The following is a 7,908-nucleotide window of genomic DNA, read 5'->3' on the forward strand; positions in this document are numbered from 1 at the left end:
ACCCAGGAGAAGTGGCAGCAGAGTGTCATGCAGGCAGTGATTGTGCTTTGTTGTAGGTAGTGTGGTGCTTAGCTAAGGTATGCCATGCTAATGAGGGCTTTTCAGAAGTAAAAGTTGTTGGGAGGGGGGGGGGGCCCACTCTTGCCGGTATTGTGGCTTAATAGTGGGACCTGTGAACTTGAGATGCAGCCCAACATGTAGCCCCTCGCCTGCCCTATCCGTTTCTGTGTCATTCCCATCACTTTCTTGAATTGCCTAGATTTTCACACATGAAAACCTTAGCGAGCATCGGCGAAATACAAAAATGCTCCGGTCGCCCATTGACTTTAATGGGGTTCGTTACTCGAAACGAACCCTCGAGCATCGCAATATATTCGTCCCGAGTAACGAGCACCCGAGCATTTTGGTGCTCGCTCATCTCTAGTAACGTCTCTTTTTATTCAAATTTTCCCCCAGACTGGAAGTTGCAGCCCGTTTCTTAGCCTTAAATTCTCCTCAGTATACAAATCATTTCCCTAGGCTATATGGTTTCTACAAAAAGAACTATGTCATGTATCATGGATTTGAGCTGTTTTTCATGCTTAGAATATTGAAGTTGCAACCCTTTACTTTTCCTATTAGGACGTAAAAAATGGTTGTGGCAAATTTCACGTTTGTGCGGTACAGATGTGTGTTATTATTTGCATTTTATATTGGGCCACTTACTTTTGCACTGAGAATTGAATAATCAAGTTGCAACCATTTACTTTTCCTATTTAGGACCTAAACAATGGTTATGCCAAATTTCAAGTTTGTACGACACCGGGAGGTTAGACGATTAAATTAGGTATAATACATAGGGGTTCACTTATTTTTTCACTTAGAATTTATTAATAAAGTTGTGACCCTTTAACTTTTGCTATGTAGGACCTAAAGTATGGTCCTGCTAAATTTTCACGTTTCTACGACATCGGGAAGTTACATAACATAGGGGGGTCACTTACTTTGGCACTTAGAATTGAATAATCAAGTTGTGACCCATTTATTTTTCCTGTTTAGGACATAAAGAATGGTCATGCCAAATTTCATGTTTGTACAACCCCAGGAAGTTATAGAATTGGATTAGGTACATTACATAGTGGGATCAATTATTTTTGCACTTAGAATTTAATAATCAAGTTGCAACCCATTTACTTTGCCTATGTAGGACCTAAAGAATGCTGGTGTCAAATATCACGGGTGTATGACACCGGGAAGTTACATAACATAGCAGTGACATACTTTTGCCCTTAGCATTGAATAATCGAGTTATGACACCTTTACTTTTTCTATTTAGCACCTATAGAATGGTTGTGCCAAATTTCATGTTTGTACGACATCGGGAAGTCAAAGTGCTAACAACCACTTGTCCATTAATCTGTGTGTGATGAGTTAGGCCTTAGTCAGACGGGCGTTTTTTTGCGCGATTTGCGGATCGCATGTTGGATGCGCATTCGCAAATCGCGTGACCGGGGGCGAAAAATCGCGGGAAAAATCTGCACCTAGCCGCGTTAATCGTCGCAGCAAAATGCCCGTCTGACCGGAGAAAAATCGCTGTCTGCATCAAAATGCGCATGAAACTTAGACTGGCCGGCGAAAAAAATGATTTTGGTGCGCATATAAAACGCCGAATGCAGATAGGCGCGATCTGCGAATCGTCGTGTCCTATAATTTATCGCATATCCGCATAAAAAGCGGACATGTGACCAATACTATAGCGAACCATTGGTTCTATATATGCGCGAATCGCATGCGCATGCGCAAATCACACGAAAAAATGCCCGTCTGACTAAGGCCTTACATGCAGAGCTTGATAGCACCTGTGATGTCAGTTACTGGCTCTTAGCTCCGCCCCCTGATCACATGATGCTGACGTCATCACAGGTCCTCTATCCTCCTTCTGCACTGAATGAGGAATTATGGGCAGACTACATCCCCCACAAACCCCTGCGGCCTCAGTTACTATGGATACAGAAGTACTCAGTCTGGGAGTTTTTACATAGTTGTGAGATAGCAGTACACCTGTGTGGAGACTCCAATAAATGACACCTCACAAATGTGCACATACATAGCTGGCAGTGCATATTGACCAACAACATTGAAGCATAATCCTTTCCTACTATCTTCACATCTCCTGAACGTGATATCATGTCATCTCAAGTGCTTCTGCGGCAACACCAGTCCAGCTTTCATCTAATTGTCAACCGTTGTCCAGTGTTGTAACAAATAGTTGCTGTTGTGCACACATGTCACCACAGAGGGTTCAATGCTGCCATGAAGCTAATGCAGCTTACATGACACAGCGACAAGCCACTATTTTACCTCAGCCACCATCTGAAGTTTGTAAATCTTAAGCAGCAGATATGTAAAAGCAATGTAGAAGAGCTCTGTGTGTGACGTGCATGTAGCAGAGCTATGTGTTTGACGTTAATGTAGCAGAGCTGTGTGTATGACGTGCATGTAGCAGAGCTGTGTGCTGCATTGTGCCACCAGAAACACTGGTACTATAATTTTCTAATAATTACTAGTTAGAGAATTAGTGGCAAGTCAGTGAGTCAGTTAGAGAGGGCATTTGCCTTTATATATATAGATTTCAGGGGTAAATTAAGAGATCTCTCCCATGATCTATTTGTACCAAGGATTGTAATTGTAATGTCTACGTCTAAAGGAGAGAAGGTTTCTACACTGACACAGAAGGGGGTTCTTTACTGTAAGAGTAGTGAGACTATTAAACTCTGTACCTGAGGATGTGGTGATGCCGAACTCAATAAAAGAGTTTAATAGAGTAATAATATTGTGTTATAGTCACTGATTACTTCAGAAGAGTTGTTTATCCAGGGATTTATTTTGATTTGGAGTTGGGAAGGATTTTTTTTTTCCTAAAAGGAGGAAAATTGGCTTCTATCTCATGGGTATTTTTTGCCTTCTGCTGAATCAACATTTTTAGAGATGAGCGAGCATACTTGTCCGAGCTTGATACTCATTCGAGTATTAGGGTGTTTGAGATGCTCGTTCCTCGTAACGAGTACCACGCGGTGTTCGGGTTACTTTCATTTTCTTCCCTGAGAAATTTGCGCGCTTTTCTGGCCAATAGAAAGACAGGGAAGGCATTACAACTTCCCCCTGCAACGTTCCAGCCCTATACCACCCCCCTGCAGTGAGTGGCTGGCGAGATTAGGTGTCACCCGAGTATTAAAATCTGCCCCTCCCGCGGCTCGCCACAGATGCATTCTGACATTAGTTCAGGGAAAGTGGTATCTTGGTGGAGCTGCTATAGGGAGAGTGTTAGGAGTATTTTAGGCTTCAAGAACCCCAACGGTCCTTCTTAAGGCCATAAATCTTCTCTATATGCGCTCAATGGGGCTGGCGGCAGCAGCGCCGACCCCATTGAGAACATATAGAAGACAAATCCTTCTTCTCTGCCACAGCTGTAACAGCTGTGGCAGAGAAGAACGATGTTTGCCCATTGAATTCAATGGAACCAGCAATACAGCAGGTTCCACTGAAAGCAATGGGCTGCCGGCGAGCGCGGGGATGAATTGTCGGGAAGGGGTTAAATATATCAGCCCTTCCCTGCAATTCATCCAGAAATGTGTTACAATAAAAATATATACCGGCGTATAAGGCGACGGGGCGTATAAGACGACCCCCCAACTGTCACCTTATACGCCGGCAATACAGTGGAGCAAAGAATAAAAATCATTACTTACTTCTTCTGACATTCTGCGGCGCTGCTGCAGGCTGTCGCTCCCTCCTGGTTCCCGGCAGAGCATTGATTTCTCTACGAAGGGCTTTAAATCCCCGCCTCCAGATACACACGTGCCTTCAGCCAATCACAGCCAATGACAATGATGTCATTGAATGGCTGTGATTGGCTGTGTTTCTGGAGGCGGGGATTTCAAGCCCTGCGTCCAGAAAGCAATGTTCTGCCATGGACCAGGAGGGAGCGACAGCCTGCAGGAGCGGCGCAGAATGTCAGAAGAAGTGAGTAATGATTTTTATTCTTTGCTCCGCTGTATTCCCGGCGTATAAGGTGACAGTTGGGGGGTCGTCTTATACGCCCCGTCGCCTTATACGCCGGTATATATTTTTATTGTAACACATTTCTGGATGAATTGCAGGGAAGGGCTTATATATTTAACCCCTTCCCAACAATTCATCCTGCGATCGCCGGCAGCCCATTGCTTTCAGAGGAACCTGCTGAATTGCTGGCTCCATTGAATTCAATGGGCAAACATCGTTCTTCTCTGCCACAGCTGTTACAGCTATGGCAGAGGAGAACGATCTTTACGCTGAAAGTGCGGGGGGGGGGCACTCTTGCCGCTATTGTGGCTTAATAGTGGGACCTGGGAACTTGAGATGCAGCCCAACATGTAGCCCCTCGCCTGCCCTATCCGTTGCTGTGTCGTTCCCATCACTTTCTTGAATTGCCCAGATTTTCACAAACGAAAACCTTAGCGAGCATCGGCGATATACAAAAATGCTCGGTCGCCCATTGACTTCAATGGGGTTCGTTACTCGAAACGAACCCTCGAGCATTACGAAAATTTCGTCCCGAGTAACGAGCACCCGAGCATTTTGGTGCTCGCTCATCTCTAAACATTTTAGAATAATAGGCTTAAGGCTAAATGTCCACTTGCATGCACAGATTTCACTGCTGAATCCCACAGCGGAATCCAGCTGTGCCCACGGACTTTGGGAGGAAAAAAGCTTTTCTTACATCTCCGTCTCCAGAGTAGATCTCCTCTGCGCCGGCCGGATCTTCTTTTTTCAGCATGGACATGCTGGCGACGTGCTGGACGCATGCACAGTGCATTTTTTTTTAAATGTCCTGCTTTCCCATGGATCCGCAACACAGCCACAATGACAGCTGTGGCTGTTCCGCGGATATGACGGCTTCAATTGACTTCAATGAAACAGTTCCGCAGGATCCGCAGACAAAAATGGAGCATGCTATGATTTTTTTCTCCCGTGTCCTGTCCGCTTGCCAGGAAAAAAATCACATGCACAGGATTTAAATTGCCCTGTGGATGCTAATGCATCCCTATGGGCTCCTAGACCTGCGGATCTCCTGTGCGGGAGACACACGCGGATTTTATAATTAAATATCAGCCTTACAAACTGTTACTATGTTATCTATCTACCTTCATACCCAGGCACACTCAGGGCAGCCTCACAGCCCAGCCTGAGATAGCTGTCAATCACTGATAGGACCGCCCACTTGACTCCTAAGCATAGAAGAGCAGGGATTTAAATGAATAAAATGCAAGTAATACTGAGTCATTTCCCACAAACTACATGAATAGATTATGACATCATAATGCAGTTTTACATTATGACTAGAGATGAGCGAACGTACTCGTTTCGAGTACTTACGCACCCGAGTACCGCCATTTTCGAGTACTTCAGTACTCGGGTGAAAAGATTCGGGGGGCGCCGGGGGGCGGGGAGAGGCGTGGCGGTGCGGGGGGTAGCAGCGGGGAACAGGGGGGAGCCCTCTCTCTCTCCCTCTCCCCCCCACTCCCCACTGCTACCCCCCGTGCCGCCACGGCGCCCCCCGAATTTTTTCGCCCGAGTACGGAAGTACTCGGAAATCGCGGTATTCGGGTGAAAAAGGGGCGTGGCCGAGCACGTTCGCTCATCTGTAATTATGACATCATAATGTAGTTCTATATTACATTATAATGAAGTCCTATGCTGTATCTTTTGTTATTACTAGATTGTGACATCATAGTGGAGTTGTACATTCTGTCCCTTGCTATGAATACATTATGACATCATAATGCAGTTTTACATTATGATATCATAATGGAGTTCTATACTACATTATAATGAAGTTGTATGTTGTTTGTTTGTTATTACAATTTCGAGACATCATAATGGAGTTGTAAATTCTATCCCCTACTATGAATAGATTATGACATCATAATGCAGTTTTACATTATGACATCATAATAGAGTTCTATATTACATTATAATGTTGTTCTACGTTGTATCTTTTGTTATTACTAGATTGTGACATCATAATGGAGTTGTACATTCTGTCAATTGCTATGAATACATTATGACATCATAATGCAGTTTTACATTATGACATCATAATGGAGTTCTATACTACATTATAATGAAGTTGTATGTTGTATGTTTGTTATTACTATTTGGTGGCATCATAATGGAGTTGTAAATTCTATCCCCTACTATTAATAGATTATGGCATCATAATGCAGTTTTACACTTATGACATCATAATGGATTTCTATATTACATTATAATGAAGTTCTATGTTGGATCTTTTGTTTTTACTAATTTGTGACATCATAATAGAGTTGTAAATTCTATGCCCTACTATGAACAAATTATGACATCATAATGCAGTTTTACATTATGACATCATAATGGAGTTCTATATTACATAATAATGTTGTTCTACGTTGTATCTTTTGTTATTACTAGATTGTGACATCATAATGGAGTTGTACATTCTGTCCCTTGCTATAAAAACATTATGACATCATAATGCAGTTTTACATTATGACATCATAATGGAGTTCTATACTACATAATAATGAAGTTGTATGTTTGTTATTACTATTTGGTGACATCATAATGGAGTTGTAAATTCTATCCCCTACTATGAATAAATTATGACATCATAATGCAGTTTTACATTATGACATCATAATGGAGTTCTATATTACATTATAATGAAGTTCTATGTTGTATCTTTTGTTTTTACTAATTTGTGACATCATAATAGAGTTGTAAATTCTATGCCCTACTATGAACAGATTATGAGATCATAATGCAGTTTTACATTATGACATCATAATGGAGTTCTATACTACTGTATATCATCATCCATATATCAGACTTGATTTTGCAGTACATATACCCTTTCAGTTAGCCTAATGTGAATAAATGTTAGGTATTTGGTAAGGATTTAAAGGGACAATTGAATTCTTTTTCTGCAGTTTAATGCTATGTATTGCTATCTGCAAGTATCTATTTAAGAAAATGAGGAGGTCAGGCTGTAGCACTCTGCAGAGGGATTACTGACAGAAAGACCAGAGAAATGGAGCACATTTACAGATCAGTGTTTTCTATGCTGTTCTACATAAAAATTGTGCAGGATAGTGATGCATCAAATGTATTATGAGTTACATATGTATTATAAAGCCATCTATGTGCAAAATCTGAAATCTATGTCAGCTGTGAACTGCTGTGAAGTCAGTTTCTGGCATAATTTATAATAAATCTTATGGGCCTGCAAGGTCATGCCCCCTTTTTACTAAGTCCTGCCTATTTTTAGAAAAGTAGCAAAAGGGGTTCAGAAGGTCCAAATATCATGAATTATAATGCAAATATTATGTGTATCATAAATTTGCCAGATTTCTAACATACAGAAGTTAATAAATTCCCTACAGTGTATGCAGCAGTTTCAGGCACTAGGGTAGAGCCTCAGGTGTAACAGCTGCAGGTCTGGAGGGTAGTGGCGACGAAGCTGGAGGTTGTCAACAGGTAGTCACAATTTACTGTACAAATGGATGTGGCAGATAGCGTAGTCGGAAGGAAAGCCAGAAGTCGGTATCAGGAGGAGTTGTAGAAATAGCGGACGAACAGACAAGTGGAGCTTGATCAAACAGTGCTGTTGAGAAGAATAATCACTCACTGAGAGAGTGGCAGGGCAACAGGCTGGATAGCTCAGTAGTAAAAGCTACTGACGGAAGCACAGGAGGTCCCTGGTTCACTTCCTCTTAATGTACTTACAAACAATAATCACGCATTTTTTACTTAGACCCTAGAGATAAGCGAGCACCAAAATGCTCGGGTGCTCGTTGCTCGAGTCGAACTTTTCGTAATGCTTGAGAGCTCGTTTCGAGCTTTGAAGTC

The sequence above is a fragment of the Eleutherodactylus coqui genome, chromosome 1 (genome assembly GCF_035609145.1).
Source record: "Eleutherodactylus coqui strain aEleCoq1 chromosome 1, aEleCoq1.hap1, whole genome shotgun sequence".
In the NCBI taxonomy this organism is placed as follows: domain Eukaryota; kingdom Metazoa; phylum Chordata; class Amphibia; order Anura; family Eleutherodactylidae; genus Eleutherodactylus; species Eleutherodactylus coqui.